The sequence below is a fragment of the Mustela erminea genome, chromosome 6, assembly GCF_009829155.1.
Source record: "Mustela erminea isolate mMusErm1 chromosome 6, mMusErm1.Pri, whole genome shotgun sequence".
Taxonomy (NCBI): Eukaryota; Metazoa; Chordata; class Mammalia; order Carnivora; family Mustelidae; genus Mustela; species Mustela erminea.
The window spans coordinates 34,490,070-34,509,850 of record NC_045619.1 but is presented as its reverse complement, the minus strand read 5'-3'; the positions used below and the strand labels follow the sequence as shown (position 1 = coordinate 34,509,850).

At 33.7% G+C, this 19,781-nt stretch overlaps 1 long non-coding RNA gene across 1 annotated transcript in view; it reads left to right on the top strand.

Annotated features, from left to right (window-relative positions):
• The window catches only part of LOC116592347, a 31,888-nt gene extending 18,506 nt beyond the window's left edge, over window positions 1-13,382 (top strand). The window contains exons 2-3 of the long non-coding RNA XR_004286456.1: window positions 12,740-12,872; window positions 13,139-13,382. This is a non-coding gene — a long non-coding RNA (uncharacterized LOC116592347). The remainder of the gene's footprint in view (window positions 1-12,739; window positions 12,873-13,138) is intronic.
• Window positions 13,383-19,781: the final 6,399 nt, after the last annotated feature.

The following is a 19,781-nucleotide window of genomic DNA, read 5'->3' as shown; positions in this document are numbered from 1 at the left end:
CCATTTTACCCTCACCCTTTGATTGTCTATCATAAATATTATTAAACTTTACAGTCTAATGAGGTAAAATACCAATAATCACATGATAAAAATAAATTGTAGTAGTTACTCCTATTAAAACTGAACATGTTCAGTCTTTTTTGTTAAAGTCATTGTGTGGTCTCCAAGGCCTTCCAGCTCCTTTTGTTCATGATCATTTATGACTTGGATAATTAACCTAAAGAAATCACACCTATTACCTTTAAACTTTCTTTTTTGTAGTTGTTCCTTCGTCATTTATTTTACAGATATTATTTTCTCCTTAAGATAATGAAAAGCTCTCTCATTCTGTCTTCATAATGTTCTTTTTCCTGATTGCTTTTTCTTCTTTCAATCCATTTGCATAAGATGAATTTCTATAACTTACCTATCATAAGTAAAGTTTAATCTACATAATAAAAATACCTAATTATATTTTTTTAGGAAATAAAGAAATATTTTCTTTAAAATGAAGTGATAAGAATCAAGGTGACTTTTCTGATAATTTTGAGAGTGCTAAGGAGATCTCTTAAGGAATCCTGAGTCATGTTTTCATTCTGTACTCTCATTTTTTGCTGAAAAATCTGAAACATCAGTGTTTGAGAACAATGTTTCAGAATGTTAATCTAAAACATCAGTGCTCAAGATACTTTTTTGAAAAAAACATTTTATTTATTCATTTTGAAGAGAGAGCAGCATGGAGGGGCAGAGGGAGAGTGAGAGAGAGTCTTAGGCAGACTCCACGCTGAGCAGAGCCCTGTTCAGGTTTGTTTAAAGACCCTGAGATCATGACCTGAGATAACACCTAAGCCGAAACCAAGGGTTGGATGCTTAACCAACAGCACCATCCAGTCACCCATCAAGATAGTTTTAAAAAGTCATAACACTTGGGTGCTCGAGTGACTCAGTTGGTTAAGTGTCAGACTCTTGCTTCCACCTCAGATCATGATCTCAGGGTCGTGAAATCGAGCCCCATGTTGGCTTGGCATTCAGCAGGGAGTCTTCCTGAGATTTTGCCTCCCACTCTCTCTCTCTCTCTCTCTCTGGAATAAATAAAAATATCTTTAAAAAAATCATAACACTTAAGCCTTTTTCTACTTTTGCTTAATTTTATTGTAAAAGAAATACATTGATGCATAAAGTTTAACTATATCATGTTTAAAAGAAACAGTTTTCTGAAATATCTTATCAATCAAAGATTATGTGCAAATTCAAAAATGTCTTCTTGTTTCCAAATAATTAATGTATTAGCATCAGTGAACCCAATATATATTTGCTGAGTATATCTTTTGCTGTTTCTTGAGATATGCACACAAATGAACCTTGATTCTTTCATTTTTTTTTTTTAAGATTTTATTTGTTTATTTGTCAGAGAGAAAGAGAAAGTGAGTTCAAAAGCAGGGGGAGCAGCAGACAGAGGGAGAAGCAGACTTCCCTCTGAGCAAGGAGCCAGATGCAGGCCTAGGTCCCAGGACCCTGGAATCATGACCTGAGCCAAAGGCAGACACTTAACACATTGAGCCACCCAAGCTTCCCCTTCGATTATTTCTTAATGTGATAATCGAGCCCAAGACTTTTTTTTTTTTTTATTTCAGCCATGATAACTTTAGATATTCTTATATTCAATTTAATTGTCTATCTTATATATTAAGAAACTTTGGCCTGGGAATATGTGTCATGGTAATTACAACCAGTGAGATTTTTATGTGGGGCATTTTTTCGCAGTTTAATAATTATTCTCCCTCAAAATAGTTTGCTTGGAGTAGAATTATCAAATAAGAACAATAATGATAAAACGATGATCTTGAAAATATCATTGTTCAGTATTTTACAAGTACCTTTACAAAATATTGGAAAAATGGTCAAAATTTCTTTACAGTAGTAATTCTCAGGTCTTATATAACATATTCAGGTGTATTGTAAATCTGTAAGGGGTGATATGGTAGGCAGCGATTCCAGAAAAAAAAAAAAAAGTGTGTGTGTGCATGTCTGTGTGTGTATACTTTTTGTGTGTATACACACATGCATATATATATGTGTGTGTGTGTGTGAATTTTATATGTATGTACATATACATTCATATATACACACACACACATATATATATAATTATCCATCATCTGCATATATACACATTTTTTTGAGGATATTTTATGGGACTGCTGCTCTACGGAACACACTTTAAGAAATGTTGCTATAGGTAAACTCTAAAACTCACTCCAATCAAAAAAAACGATAAAGAGATAATCTATTTGGTGCTTTACTCATGTGATTCAAACAAATAATTAAAGACAGAAATTTGTTTGAAATGTACCTCTTTATATCTATTTAGTACCTTATTCATTGCCTCATGTTACGAAAAGAGCTATTGAGTTGTGAACTCTTTTTTTTTTCTTTTAGTGGACAAATGGCAATGATAATTTTTTTTTTAAGATTTTTATTTATTTGTCAGAGAGAGAGAGGGGGAGAGAGCGAGCACAGGCAGACAGAATGGCAGGCAGAGGCAGAGGGAGAAGCAGGCTCCCTGCTGAGCAAGGAGCCCGATGTGGGACTCAATCCCAGGACGCTGGGATCATGACCTGAGCCGAAGGCAGCTGCTTAACCAACTGAGCCACCCAGGCATCCCGGCAATGATAATTTAATAGAAAATTAAATTTTCCCAAAATCATTTCCAACAATATCCACTAACTATTCTACTCTTTATTTTTTTTTCTTGGTTATTAAGATATATTTTTAAAACATTTTAACATTTTATTCCTGCTTTTGTTCCTTTCTCTCAAATACATAACTTTTCTGGATGTGTGCCTCTCCTCATTTACATATTTTATCACTATCCCTGTTCTCTTTTAATCAAATCAATGCAATGTTTTGGGGTTTTGTTTTGTTTTAAGATTTTTTTTTTTCATTTATTTGACAGAGAGAGAGCACACACAACAGCAGAGGGAGGCAAAGCAGGCTACACTGAGCAGAGAGCCCAACGTGGGGCTCCATCCCAGGGTCCAGGACCCTGGGCTTATGACCTGAGACGAAGGCAGACACTTAACCAACTGAAACATGCAGGCCCCCCCATGCAATGTTTGTTATCCAACTTATACCACAATAGGCTAGAAATGGAAGAGATCTTTAGGAATCTAAGGCAAGATTTGTTCCTTCAAGCAGTTTATTATTAACTTAAAGAAGAGGCTGTGTAAGTTAAAAAGTTACATGGTATAATGATTGTAAAGGCAACATCAATTAAGAAAACTTGGCACTGGCATGGATTCTAAGTGTCTGAGAAAAGATTTTGTAATTGAGGTGAAGTGATATAGTCTTCCAAGTTTTTAGAGGAGGAAAAAAATAAATTCCATTCAATGATAGAAACTCAGAAGTATAAATGAGAATGAAGCAGTCAGATTCACACACAAAGAAGGTGCATATATTTTGGGCAACCAGTATTGGGATGAATATTTAACACTAGAATCTTTATTTTGGTAATAAAATATACCTTATTATAAAATTAAAATATACTAACTTGATAATTTTTAAACACATGCAAAAAGTCATTTGATAAATACTGCATACTTATTATTGAATTCATAATTTTTACAAAGAAGGAATAGATGCAAAATCTCTCTAATTAGACTAACAAAAGAAAATCAGAACACATTTTTTTTTTAAGTTTTTTTTGTTTTGTTTTGTTTTGTTTTGTTTTAAATTTTGGGATGCCTGGTGGCTCAATTGGTTAAGCCTCTGCCTACAGCTCAGGTCATGATCCCAGGGTCCTGAGAACTAGTCCTGCATGGGGCTCCTTACTCAGCAGGGAGTCTGCTTCTCCCTCATTCTATTCTGTTCCCATGCTTGTGCTGGCTCTCTCTATCTCTGACAAATAAATAAAGAAAATCTTCAAAAAAAAATTTTTTTTTATTTTTATTTAAGTAATCTCTACACTAAACATGAGGCTCACACTCAACCCTGAGATCGAGTCCTATGCTCCACCAACTGAGCAAGCCAGTACCTTACTGCCCAGATTTTAGTAAATGGAGAGTTATAAGAGATATTTCCTTTATTATCAATAAAAATAAAAATATCAATGCTTTTACTTCTTTAGTTATTACATAGGCAGTCTTAGATAAAGTAGTAGTTGTAGTAATAATAATAATAATAATGGTGATACACATATTAGGAATTATTAATTTTCTTCATTTATTGATAATATATTTATTTCCAATAGAAATTCTAAAAAAAAATTTTGATTACTAAGCCCAGCAAGTTGATGGGTATACACTTGTGTAAAAATGTTTTATATGCTAACAACAACAAATTAGAAAGTATAATTTAAAAATATCTCATTTATCATAGTAATAGCATTTTTCACTACATAGGAATAAACCAAAAAAGGCAGGATATGTATGGGCATATATAATCTTTTAATGAATGCTTTAAAATAAGACAATTACATGGAAAAATATATTCATGAATGGGATGCTCAATATTTCAAAGATGTCAATTCTCTATAGATTAGCCTATAAACTCAAACCAATGAAATCAATACTCCAAAGTTTTTTTTTATTATTAAAATTTAAAACCCTTCTTTAAGTACATGTGAAATTTTAAAGGCCATGGATAGCCCAGACACTATAATATAGAGCCTAAGGAGGAAATATATGACCTATAAAGGTCTAAGACACAAATTAAATCTATAAAATTCAAGACTTTTGATGTTGGACCAAGGATAGGCAAATAGATTAATACAATAAAATAGAAAGTACAGAAACAGAGCTTAAACATTTCAGGAAATATGTATATGACAAAAGTATCATTATAATCAAATGCAAACAGGAAAGTCACAAAAATGTTTTATTGCTGTTTGTACATGCATGAATATAAGATATATTTATGTAGATTTGTGCATATATGGACATGTGCATAAGGAATAAATAATAAAAACATATGCAGTAATATTTAACTCTGAAGAGGAAAGAAAAACGTGAGACTGATGAGGAATTACAACCATAGCTTCAACTCTATTGATCAAGCATTATTAAAATTTGTTCTTTAACATTTTTGGACTGGAAGTTGGTGGAAATAATCCACATATTATGTAATACACTAACAGCTCTTTTGTGAAGAAGATTCACTCTCTAGTTTCATCAATTGCCTCATGAATTTTTGCCTTTTCTGTATTGTCTGGTGGAGGGTGGAAAACTAATGCTAGTGGAACCATTTCATATTGTTTAAGCATATCCTGCATAGATGGTTTGGCAACTTATTTAGAAAGTATGGGTATTTTGATTTATAGTTTAGTCTTGACCTTTTTTATTCTAAACTATCTCTGAGATAGAAAAAATTATATTTCGATATGTTTCGCTAATGGTTTCTCCCTCTACATATTTCTCCCCTCACATCTGCAGATTCCTCATATAATTATTCTGTGAAAGTATAATTCAACCCGTGATCTTACTTTGCTTTGAAAATCATTACTATTTTCCCTTGCTCTCTGAATAGGTAGAGAGTCTTCAATCTGCATTCCAAAGCTTGGGTAGCAAACTATATTTCTGACTTTCCTACCATCCATATTTCCATAACAAAGGGGAAGAAATGGATTTCTTTATCCAGAGTTGCTTTTCTTCTGTGGTAAGATGAGGGACTGGTAGGAGGGCACCTTTTTATGAACCTAGAATTTTCTCATTTTCTATATCTAATTATTGAAATTTTAGGATTTTATTCTTTTTTTTTCAGATTTCATATCCTCTTTAAAGACTTGTCTTTCATCTCTAGGGGAAACAATTTATTTAAAAAAAAAATCAGTGTCCAATATGTGCTAGGTATTCTTCTAACCAGTGAGAGAGAAAAAAAGGAATTTTTAAAACGCATACAAAATGAACAATGAGAAAATGTTTTTAAATCTCATTTCTTTCTGATCTTATATTGTGTAGAATATAATCTTATTTCCGTTCCTCCTACCATCTATCTCCTTTCTAATCTATATCTTAGTTTATCCAAGTTAGTGCTAATTTCCTTAAAATATACATATTCTCTGTATTGTTATGTTAACCTCTCCATAGTCTTGACTCAGTTATCCCTATTTTAGTTGTAACCCACACCACAAGCAGAGCACATTACAGGGGCTCAATGCACTTCTTGATTTGACTTCATTCAATAATACATATTTGGTGTCATACTATATGACAACTGATTCTAGAGTAGAAATTGGATCTGAACAAATGTAAAATGAATGATGACTTGAGAGAAGCAGGTGTTATACATGAATTAAAGATCTTTTGTTGGTGTTTGATATGCAATATTAGTTCCTAATGTGGCAAGAAAGAAGATGTCTGGATAGGCATTAAATGACTTGACGGTCCTAGATTCTGAACAGTTAAAATAATGTGTTGTCAGGTTGCTAACACAATAGCAGGGGATTGACAGGGAGAAAATGTGAAACAGCTGTTGTTATATTCTAGGAAGTCTTAAATAATCCTGAACAGTGACTTTTAAGATTATCTAAAGATTTTGGGAGAGAATCAGGTTTTAATTACAACGAAGAGTAGGGATAGAAGAAACAAGGAAACCATAACCATAATAAGTTAGTGTAAGGAGGTAGAGAAATGTGAATTACAATGACATTTATATTTAAAACTATTTATATAGAGTGCAAAATGTTTTTACCTTTTCATATTCTATTTTTATAGCAATGCTTTGAAACAGGAACATGACTGAAGTTTTCATTGGATTCTTTATATCTCCAAACCAGTTCCCATTGCATTACATTAAAACTATGTGTCTGCAGTTTTGATAGAAATTGCTATTGTGACACAAGATATGTTCTAGGATCATATGGGGGAATTTTATTTCTCTCTGCTTACCGAGTTTTCTTATAATTCTATTAATTTGACACGGTTATTTATTTAACCTGTGGTAATGTGCTCTTCCTAAAATTTTCTAGTTTATTTTGTGTTATTATTGATCCTTTCATCAATAAGGAACTATGAAAGGGAGGGATATGATTATATTGGTAGAAAGAACATTGGGACAACAATGTATAGAATGGAGAAGAATGGACAAAAGGAATATATAGGAAAAACAAAGAATAGTTAGAGGCTGTGGAATTAATCTTGTGGGAGGTGACAGTCTTGTAAAATGAGTGTCAAGGGATTCAAGGAAATAGGAGAGGACTTCCGTCCTTAGATGCATGGATGAAAGGGAGAGTATAATTACAACTGAAATTAGATTTCTGGCTGTAGACACTGGCTAGTACACAATATCTTTTACCATTAACACCAGAAAATGAAGAGGTTCTGTGGTAAATGAGGCAATAAATTGGAGAGCCTGGATGGCTCAATCAGTTAAGTGTCTTGACTCCTGATTTTGGCCTATGTCTTGATTTCATGAGATTGAGCCCCACATTGGGATTTGTGCTTAAGAGAGAAGCTGCTGGAGATTCTCTCTCCTTCTACCTCTGCCTCTCCCCCCATTCACTACACTATAATGTAGGTGAAATGTGGCAACATGTTATTCCAAATTTCAAGGCAAGAAAGCACATGAAGAAGGAAGGTGGTTGATAGTGTTGAGTCAAAGAGAAACCAAGAAAGATAGCAACTGAAAAGTCAATTTTTCTACAAAGTGATCCTTCACACCTTTAACCAGACTTGTTTCAGTTTAAGACTTGAGTGTGGATACCAGGTTGCAAGAGTTTGAGGAATAAACTGATGAATAGTTGGAAACAAGACTTCATGGGAATGAAAGAGGCAATTGGTCACCTAGGTGTGAATGAAAGAAAGAATCAAAGATCTCCCTTGACTTACTCTGGAATTGTGTCCTGATAAACCCAACATAAGCTGAAAATGCATTTGAGACACCTAAGCTACCAAACATCATAGCTTAGGCTAGGTTGCTTTAAACATGCTCAGAACACTCACATTAACCTACAGTTGGGCAAACTCATCTAACATGAAATCTATAATACAGTGTTGAATGTCATGTAATTATTGAATTGTGTATGGAAAGTGAAAAACAAAATGGCTATATGGGTACAGAGCAGTTGTATTAGATGTGATTACATGACTGACAGGGAGCCGTGGCTTGCTGCCACCTCTCAACATTGTGAAGGAGTACTTGTACCACTTATCAGTAGCCTGGGAAAAGATCAAAATTCAAAATTTGAAGTATAGTTCTTTCTGAATAAGTATTGCTTTTGCACCATCATAATGTTAGAAATTATAAGTTGAACCATCATAAATTGAACCAACCATACAGTCAGGGACTGTCTTTATATTCAACAGGCATGTGGATTTAAGGGAGAGGGTTTCTTTAAAAATTTAGTGTATGATTAAATGATGAGAAAGACAGTACAAAGCATAGAGAGAAAGTAAAAGGATACAGTGTAGAGATGGTGGGATTACTCTTACTCGAGGTGTAGGGGGGAGTGGAATGGATATTTCTACTTCTACTTGAGAAAAAGAAGCAAAGATGTTGAGTCAGTTTAATTTTGCAACACTTTATATAACTAAACAAGAAAATGATATAAGTTTTTGATCATAATAGCCACATTCTGCTCAAAACAGAACCAATATAGATCTTAAGGTTTATCTTTAATGGGAGACAAATAAAAAAGAAAAGAAAAAGAAAAGAACAAATTTAAATGTTCAGGTGGTTAAAAAAAAATTAGAGCAATAATTTAAAGGAAAATAATGTAGATCAAGAGAGTCTAGTTAACCTTTCATAGAGCATAGGCATTTGTGTACTTAATCGTAGATGGTGTGTATGAGTCTGTACCAGAACATGATTCCTCTAAGTAAAAACACCTCAAATCAATTTCAGTCCTTTTCTTAAGATGCTAAGTGTACTTTTAACCCAATGTTCGCATTAAAACTAGGCGTTTTTTAAAGACATTCTTTCAGAAACTCATTTTCATAAGCTATATAAGCATTTAATTGCCTCCTTTACCTGTATCAGTATCCTCAGAATTCAGTCTCTTACATAAAGAAATATAATTAAAACACATCTGATTAAAATACATTTAAAACACATCTGATTTTAACAGATATGAGTGATTAATTGGTCTCCTATGGAAGCTATTTATGATTCCTTCCCATTTCTATATTCTTAAAAATATGCTTGAACAATTGCTCAAACAAAAACCCTTACTTTTCCTAACATATCTATTTTTCCCCCCATGGATAATATTTTTCTCACACACAAGCAAACAGCTTTGACATACTTTGTGTTTCCTGATGGCTTTTCTGAGTCAGTTGTTATATTTTGTTAACAGACCTATATGGTTATTGATAGCTAGTTCATTGTTAGTCACATTTTTAATTGAACCCCAAATACTTTAAACTTTCTTTTCTGACATGTCTCCATACCCCTTCAACTTTCCTGTCATTTTGGTTCATTTTAAATTAATAAAATACACTCGTGTTTCATATAAATAAATAAATATAGATAGAAAAATACTATCCCATTTGGAATTATAACTGGGGTTATCTAAAAATATTAGCAATCATATTGGTGAATCTATAAGTAATGTGGGGTTAGAACAGTTAGGGAACAAAAGAGTAATGGCAGGAGTTGCAGAAGAAAATGCTAATAACATTGAACAATTATGATTAATATTACATTATATTTATCAGGAATATTGTCCTGTTAGTTAATTAATTTTCATAGTCTCATGAAATATATGCAATAATAATGACCATGCCAAAGTAGAGATAGGAACTTGAGGTTTAGAAAGGTTAAATGACTTATCTAAGATCATACAACTTGTAGTAGTAGAGCCAGAATTTGAACTCCAGTTGTCTGAATCTAGGAAGGGATTTTAAGCATTTATCATATTTCTGGTTAGGGCTTGTTCTACAGTTTGAATTTGAGTACAAGTTCTGTTGATTACTAGTGATGGAAACTTGAGAATTAATATCTCAATTTGATTACCTCTGCTTTTATATTGGGATAGTATTTGCATGAGGCATTAGAGCATTGTTGTTATTGGTTTTTTTGTTTTTTGTTTTTGGTTTTGTTTTTTTTTTTTTTTTTTTTTGTATTAGATAGCTTTAATTGCTATTACAAAGAGACTCCAAGATCTCTGCCCCAGGTAAGATAGAAACTTAATTGTCTCTCAAGTAATGTCTAGAGATGGGCATTTGATTTAGGAATGCGCAGATAAACCAGCATGGCGATAGCCCACCTGAAGATCTTAAAGAGATCCAGTTTTCTTTTATCTTTGTGATTTATCATCATCTAAGGTCTTACCTTATTTCACATGTTATCATCCAGATTTTAACCTTTGTAATGAGGGAAATGGGAAACGAGAAGCAAGAAACTGCCTTATAAAATGCTATACTTAAGTTGCATAAATCACTTCGTTTATTCCATTGACCAAATCAGTCATGGCCCAGCCAAGCTTCAAGAGAAGCTGTTAATGACAGTTTGTAATTAAGTAATGTGTCAGTTATGGAAATACATGACTCATATCTCCCTTTAATAGACAATGCTATGAGGAATATAATTAGCTCACAACACCTAAGTTGATGTACTTGGATTCACTATAGCAATCTAGTCAGGGTCATGCTTTCCTTGGCCTGTACCAAGCCAGTGATTATACTTGTTGGGCTACTGTGGCTAGTCATTTCTGCTTAATTTGGAACTTCTCTAATGGGTGATCACTTGGGGAGTCGGGGTGCTTCTTATTGGCTTGGCACAGACTTTCTCAATGGTGCACTCAGCTCTGACTCTTATTACCCAAGTCATTTTACCTTCCATTCTTCCTTTCACAAATGGCACACTATATTATACTCTAAAGGTGCTCCTTGCCAGATTTTAAACCATTTCCAATTATATGGGGGTCATATCTGCTTCACCTCTATTCTGCCCCGTCTTATGCATCTCAGAGGACCTGTAATAGCATAGGTGGTCATGTACTTAGCTAAAATCTTAGAGATTCGGGCCCATAAGAAGAAGATTGCATTTAGCTTTTTCTGTAAATGTCTTCAATTTTGTTCCACTAAATATTTATTCCCTGTTACAGAGGTACATTTATTCCCTCTCTAATGAAGAAAATATAAAATCCTACATAGTTGCTTCATCCATTTCAAAACCCAGGATCTCTGAACAATGTGATATCTCTTCCATCACTTTGCATATAATTCTGAAACTGACCTAGGAAAAAGGAGAAATGGAAACACATTCAATTAGCAATTTCTTTTAGGGAGGAATCAAGGAGAATCCTGTTTATCCATAGAACAAATTCTGCTGTTAGCCCATCTGGCTGTACAGGATTCTTAGCTCTGGAAATCTTTGTACCTTCTTCTCTGTCTCTTGGTTTTGCTCTTGGAGAGATACTTTCTTATTTATTTAGGGTAGATATTATTAATATGCAATATTAGTGATCATACTTCTGTTTATAGGCAGAAGGAAAATTGTTTGTCCATGACTTTTTGAGGTGGACACATAACTTTCTTGGGCCAGTGAAATATGTGGAAGCATCTTTATGATGGTGGAAACATCTGTTGACATGGGGGCCATTTGCCCTGGAGATAACCTAATTTCACATCAGACATTTTAGGTCCAAGAAATAAAACTTTTTGTTGGTGGTGGTGGTAGTGGTGGTGTTGTATGCTATAGAGATTTTGATTTTGCAACAAAACTCAATCTGCACTGACCGATGCATCATTTTCTGTGTAGCCAAATTAAAGTTAGTATTGGAATGTGTGTCTTTTCCAGGAGATGGTGAGCTTTTGGAGTTTACTTCCTGCTAGGGCTGGTTTGGGAGTCTGGGGGCCCTTATAGGAGAGAAACACAGACAGTTTTGTAATCCAGTCTTGTTTCTTTGGCAGTAAAATTATGTAGCAGGCTTCAAATGTGATTATTTAGAAAAACTTCCACTATTGAGTAATCAAACCCAAAGTTTATTCTTCACATCGTACTGAAGCCTACTAGTTCTCTTCTTTTTTTTTTTTTTTTTTTTTTTTTTTAATTTAATATTTAATTTATTTATTTTTTTTTATTTCCAGCATAACAGTATTCATTATTTTTGCACCACACCCCGTGCTCCATGCAATCCGTGCCCTCTATAATACCCACCACCTGGTACCCCAACCTCCCACCCCCCGTCCCTTCAAAACCCTCAGATTGTTTTTCAGAGTCCATAGTCTCTCATGGTTCACCTCCCCTTCCAATTTCCCCCAACTCCCTTCTCCACTCTAAGTCCCCATGTCCTCCATGCTATTTGTTATGCTCCACAAATAAGTGAAACCATATGATAATTGACTCTCTCTGCTTGACTTATTTCACTCAGCATAATCTCTTCCAGTCCCGTCCATGTTGCTACAAAAGTTGGTTATTCATCCTTTCTGATGGAGGCATAATACTCTATCCCCAGGGGTACGGGGGTGGGATTATGGACATTGGGGAGGGTATGTGCTTTGGTGAGTGCTATGAAGTGTGTAAACCTGGTGATTCACAGACCTACTAGTTCTCTTCTTTTGTTTACTGAATTCAGTGCTTAGATCATCTATCTATCATGGATTTAATGATGACATGTGAAGCAATAAGCCATCTGAAACACCTCCTTTAGACTAATCTTTGCTATGGGTCTGACTCACAAAATCTGGCTGAAATTCTTAATAAGAGGTCTCAGAGAAAATATCTGAACAAGAATAATATCTCCTGCTAATTACATTTGAATAGCTCTTCCCAACCTATGAAAGACTTCAAGTTATTGAATATTCATTCATTTCTTTTATAGCTATAGTCTCAATGGGCATGTGGTCTGCCTTCAAGATTAACGAACAACAGCAGTTTAACCAGATGTTTACCATAATATAATGAGACTCACCAGCTCCTCGGTCTGCAATACCTCCTGTCCTCCCAAGTTCTAAGTCAGTATTATGTATTTTAGATATTTTTAAAAAATGGCAAGAGAATAGTTTTTAGAATGATTAGTAATATTAAACCATACTATTAAGAAAACAAATTCCAAAATAAGGTATTTTAAACCAGGTTAGTTTGTTTGTTTGTTTGTTTGTTTGTTTTCTCATAGTAAGTATTCATAGATGGGCAAGTGGTTGACAGTGGGTCTCTACTTTGTTCTACAGGTATTCAAGATTCAACTATTTAACTTCCTTCTCTTCTTTTTCTTTGATAGCCTCTATTCTCACCTACATGGTTATTGTTGCTCACAACACCATGACTTCATTTCACCACATGGGAAGAATGAAAGAGGTGTAAGGCATGTGATTTTTTGATACAAAAACATGATATGGAAATTGTGGACATTGCATAAACTCAGATGCTAATGACTAAATGGTCACATCTAGCTGTAAGAAATGTTATTAGTAGAGTGATGCATTTTAATCTCTCTTATACAGGGAAGGAGAATCTTTAGAGGGAGAGAACAAGAGCTATGTCAATATTTGTAAAACACGTGGCATAGCAGCTGACAAATAATGTTTACTTAATCAATGTCTTTTTTGTTGTTTACCATGCTGTGCCTGAATCATTTGGATTGAAACCAAGAATAAGACCACTTACCCCCAGTTTAGTAGCTGTGTTATGGTTCTGTGGCTGCATAATTTCTTACTCTATTTACACTGTACATGGTACTTAAGGTATATCAAACAGAGAATGGCCTAACTTTGAAACTGGCACAAGTGAAGAATTAATGACATTTACTAGTGGTATAACACTCCCAATACTCTTAGTTAACCCTTTAATGGTGTTCTTGGGATCTTTAGCAATGGATGCATCCTCTGATGTACAAAGTGTTCAATTACATGCCTTCATGCTAAGAATACGAGTCATGTTTCAGTTACTTCATGCAAGGATAAGAAAGTCATTTTGATATTTCCTAAAGTTTTGGGGTCCTTCAAACTGGGAATGAATCAGCAATGGGACAATAAAATCTGACCATCTGTGTCAAATAAAATCATTTCCCAAGGAATATTCTGAAACATAAGTGCCTAATTAAGGAAAAAATGAAAATTGTAAAATATTGCAGGTGCATACTTTAATTTTTGTAAAGATGCCATCATCAGTAAATAGATCGTGTTATATGCACTTATTTTAATACCCCTTTCCCCTTTTTAAGATGCAACAGAATGAATATTCTCAAACATTTTGATGAAGTAGGATGATTAATGTATATCTGAATATATTTTAGCAAGTCAAATTAAAGACCTTAAAAATATAAGTGTCTTTTAAAGCTTCAGTTTAGATTATTGGAATGTAAACTTAACAATGAAACAAGAAATGCACAGAAAGGTAAGTCTACAAGAGTGTCACTACAACATTTTATATAATAATTTCATTCATCAACTTTTACCTGGTTAAAAAACAAAACAAAACAAAAAACCCTCAAAATCTCATTTGTAAAAACAAGCATTTATATAATGCACATGAGGCTACAGGCCAGCTGTGCTTCTAGGAGCTACTTTTGGATTTGATGTGTCATCTCATTTGATATTAGTCTGAAGAAACTCCACTATCAGTGACAGAGAAGTGAGCTTAAAATTAGATACCACTTAAAGTGTTTTCTGGAAACGGAAGCATTATCACACTTTTGCCTATATTCCATTTTTCAAAATAAGTCCCAAAACTATAGTCCAAGTTAATGGAAGGAAGGGGCAAGGAGCTTATATTCAAATTTCTTTACTGAGAGTCAATGCAAAGTCACATGACAATAAATTGTTATCAGTAATCCTATTATAAGATAGCAAGTATTTGAGAAGAATAATCTCATTGATAATTACTCTCAAATAGAAATAAAAGCAAAGATATAAGTTAGATAATTAAATACTACTAAATCATTAAAAATGGTGTTCTAGAAGAGAATTTAACTAAGATAATGTTCATAATACAGATCTCAAGTGACAAAAAAAGATTAAAAGCTATCTGTAATAGGGAGAGCGTGGTTGGGTTATGGACTTTGGGGAGGGTATATGCTATGGTGAGTGCTGTGAAGTGTGTAGGCCTGACAATTCACAGACCTGTACCCCTGGGGCTAATAATAATACATTATATGTTAATAAAATTTTTTTTAAAAAGTTATCTGTAATTTTCTCAATTTTATAAAAGAATATATATATATAAATAGTTTCAGATGAAGAAATATATATATAATACACACATATATGTACTCACACATATTGAAAACACTGACATTTTCATCTTTTTTAGGAACATGACATTATAGGTGATTTTTGTCTTCTCCTTTGTACTCTTTTTCTCTAATGTTCAAAGGTTTATTATTTTTAAATTTTAAGCAATAAAAATACATAGCTTTTTATTCATTGTAGCCAATGTACCACTCTGGTAGGGGATGTTGGTAATGGAGGCTTTGCATGGATTGGGCAGGAGCTATATGGGAAGTCTTGGTACCTTCTCTCAATTTTTCTATAAACCTAAAACTGCTCCAAAAATCAAATACATAGCTTTTATAAATAAAAAAAACACCATTACATTAAAATTCAACTTTATTTTCTCACTTTATTTTCCTATTTTCTAGTATCCTGTTTGGATTCAATAATAGAATTTTCATCACAATAGTATCTTCATTCTCAATAGGCAAATCTTCCAAAAACATCAAACCTGCTGTTTGTTCTGACACTTTGTGGTTTGCCTGCTCCTATGACTTCATCTGCTTTGATTTTTTTTTTATCCTTTATTAGTTATTGAGTGCAACGTAACGGTAATGATAGGCATTGACACCTCTCTTCCTCCTTCCCTCTTCCTTTGTAAATGTATATATAAGTGTATGTAGAGACATTACATACATACTATATATAATATACATATTTGTTTCATAAGTATGTTTAGACAGATTTATATATACATGATGAAGTCTTGGGATATAACTGAGGTTCGGTGGGGTGAGGTCTGGAGACCAAGACCAAGAAAGAATTCTTGAGATGTCTTTGGTGCAAAATGGTTGTTTATTAAAGCACGGGGACAGGACCCATGGGCCGAAAGAGCTGCTGTCCTGGGGCTGTGAGGAGTGGTCCATTATATGCTTGCAAGATGGGAGCAGTTAGGGATGGCATAAATCTCTAAGGAATTTTGGAAGCAAGGTTTCCAGGTTCTTGAGAGGCTAGCTATTGTTGGGAAAAGGTTATTCATTACTGGTAATAAAACCTTTGTCTGAGACCCTTTAGGTGTATATCGGGGGCCATATGCTTGGGAATGATTATCAACACTATCTTGGAGGGTTTAGAGATAAAGGAAGTTTCCAGAGGAATTGTTAAAGTAGACTTACAGGATCCCTGTTGGGGGTAGGGGTCAGGCTAGGATTGCCCTTTGCCCTTAGCAAAGCCTCAAGATGGAGGCAGTTCAGTCCCTGGAGGAATGTCACTCTGCCTTTTTCAAGGGCTTGTCAGTGGGTCAGGAAATTTAATAATTTTTTTCTGCCTCTGTTTCCCACATCATTTATATCCCTTATAGTCACACATTACAAATGTTAAGCAACTTGCTTAGTTTCTCCAATTAGAGAAACCAAAGTCTCTCTACAATGGAGCAAAGTTTCTTTCTCAGATATTCCTGGTTATGTATTTATTTTAAAGCAAGTCCTTTGGAAAGTCTTAACGACTATCTTTTTCAGGAGCTAACGCCAAAACTAAGACATTTCCTGATTTCCTTGCATTCAAGAATATTTTCTCACAGTTTTAAACTAGTGAGAGCTCAGCCTCGTGTAGAACGGACTTCACTGAGTTATGGTAAAGGAAGTGAAAGAGTTTTAAGTGGCAAATATATTATGGGTTGTTTGGTTGTTTGCATTACAAAATGTCTTTTTGACAGGAAATGCTTCCCCACCTGAGCAGAGATAATGACTATTCAAACAAGGCTTTTGTTGTTGTTAAATGCTGCCTTAGGTATTCTGGAGAGAAATAGCAAGTTTTATGAGCCTATTATGCCAATCATTGTGTTAAATACTCTACTATCATTCAGTCATTATATCAGCCATTCACAAAGTGGAAATTGAATATCAAAGGTGTTAAGTAAATTTTCCAGGATAACAGAAATGATGGAGCCAGGGTTGAAATCCAGGACAGTGTGCTTTCATAAACTATGTCCCTTCTGTTATCCAGCAAGATTAAAGTAACTAAATATAATTGAAAGAAAAATAATGGGAAAGTTTATTTTAAAATACTCCTGGATATTCACTGGATGTTCACCATTGAACATCTCATATTAAATGCTATGGCTCAGTTGGCCCACAAACTACTGATTCTGCTGAAAGGGGCTGAGATAGTTGATCCCTCCCAAGGAACACAGATGAATATAGTCTTGGCTCTCTACCAGAATTGAAGAAGTTTAATAGAGGAAATGTTAATCCTTATAGTAGGAGAGAACAATACAGTACGCAGCAAATTTTAGGAGAAGTATCACCAAATACTAAATAGCTGTAACGAAATAGCCAATAGAGGTTATACTACTTAAGAATATTATTTCGGGACAAAAGCAAAATAGTCACCTCTGTAGTGTAAAGCTATTGCTATGCTATTGTTCTTAAGACTCCTTTTACTTTGAATTTGCTTATCAGTTTTACTCTTAATAATTTCTAAGGGTAACTCAGGATCTTTTAGAACTGCAACTTTGCAGTTTCAAAGTTCAGCTTAATCTTAGACAAGTTTATGAGTGCTTGTTTCTATGACTATTTTAAATTTGCAAGAATTACCTTTTGTGAATAGCAGAGTCTTGGTTGTCTTTGATATGTCTTTAATTCTTTTTATAATATAAATACAAAATCAAGCATCCTCCTGAACTATTTTATCACCAGAAATGATAGTCACTATAATTCTGTTTTCAAAAATACGTTTCTATCTCTCTCTCTCTCTCTCTCTCTCTCTCTCTATATATATATATATATATATATATATATGTTTGGAGTTTAGGAATTATATATATATCTCCTATACTCCAATATATACTCCATATAGATGTATATGTTATGGAGTTTAGTATAAACTAAGGAAAATACACTAATATATCTTTTAGCACAAACATTAAGTTGTACTAATGATGATTTTGCCTTAATTTTGCCTTTAATTTTGATCTGTTCATTTTTGCCCACAATATCTGATTCCTTCTCAGCCTCTTTCAAGTGGCACCTGGGTTGCTCAGTCAGTTAAGCATCTGCCTTTGGATCAGATCCTGATCCCACTGTCCTGGGATCAAGCTCCTGGGTAGGGCTTCATGCTCAGCAAGGATCCTGCTTCTCCCTCTCCCACTGCCAGTCCCTCTGCTTGTGCACATGTGCGCTTGCTCGCTCTCTCTCTCTCTCTGTCAAATAAATAAATAAAATTTTAAAAAAAGAAAACTCAAAGTCGAATTGTTTGGAATTCTAAATCTATAGATTTCTTGATCACTTACATAATTCATTTAGGAACATTTAATAATTCAGTCACATTAAAAATACTTTCATTTTGGTATTCATAATTTACTCCCCTTCCAAAGTCCATAATGTGAAATGTGTTTTAACAAAATTGGGATTAAATAGAGGAAGTTTGGTGACATTTTCTTGAATGCCCTATTAGGGAATTATAGAAGAACAGGAATTCAAATATACACCTAAGATAGAGACTTTCTTTCTTTCATGGTCTTAAGAACAGTAAGAATGTAAAGGAGCATTTTGCAGTTAAATATTAATTCCTCAAATGAATATCATTTTATGCCAGCTCTGGGCCAAACACTATGCCAAGTACTGAGAAAAGATAAGTAGGATCCTCTTGCCAAGGATACAGACAAATGAAAATAACAAGCATTAAATTGGTAATTAGGGATTCTGGTTCAAGATTACAAACTCAGTTTATCTACTTGCCCTTCTGGAACCTCATTAAAATTCTTTTAAGGGTCATATCCACATCAACAAAAAGAACACCATGGCGGGGGCATTGCTAGGAAAATGGTTGTAACCTACAAGAACAGAAGTATGTTGACTTATAAAGCAGGGCAGTGGAAGCCATGGTAAATGGCAATAGGAAAAACAAAGATCACAACCCATTCATCCACTGTCCCCAAAATTAGAGAAGTTAGTTTAGCAGATATTTAAGTAATCCATGACAACCAAATTCCAAATAAGAGGATGTGTAAGAAAAGACTAAAAGAAATTGAATAGAAGATAGTGTCAAAAGCAATTTAAGAAGTTATTTTAAAACCCAAGACCTTAAATAAAAACAACATAAATATATACATAATGAATAAAAATAATCTGAGCTTAAAAACATTAAGTTTTAAGAACATCAAGTATTAATAGATTCTAAAAGCCTTTTGATATTTCATCAGTTTGACTTTTATTTATTTTAAATAAAAAAGTATTTCTTCTTTTCATTTGAAATAATGACTTGAGAGGTTAAAGAAATTAGGTCAATTATGACAATAAAGGTAACATTTTATTTTAAATTTTGTTGAACTATTTCAGTTTCCATTTACTGTTTATGTATCACCAAATTAATTCCAGATTACATAAAACAAGAGATTCTGTTATTTTCAAGGAGTCACTAATTAGTTAGGTAAATTAGTGAATTAATAAAGTCAACTTCTGATTAGTCTGGACAGCCAATGAATACATTGATGCAATAGATAAAGAAGAAGTCTGTTTAATCTGAGAAGAAGTTAAAAAAAAAAAAGTTTGAACAAATTATGTAGTACTCTTGAAGATTGTGTACCTGAGCCTTGCTGTGGGTTTGTCTTTATAAAATTCAAATGAGAAATGCTGTTTCTTATCCATTTTCAATTTAAAATTATGGGCATAAATATAAACCTCCAGCTTTGTGAATTTCTTGAAATGCTCAATT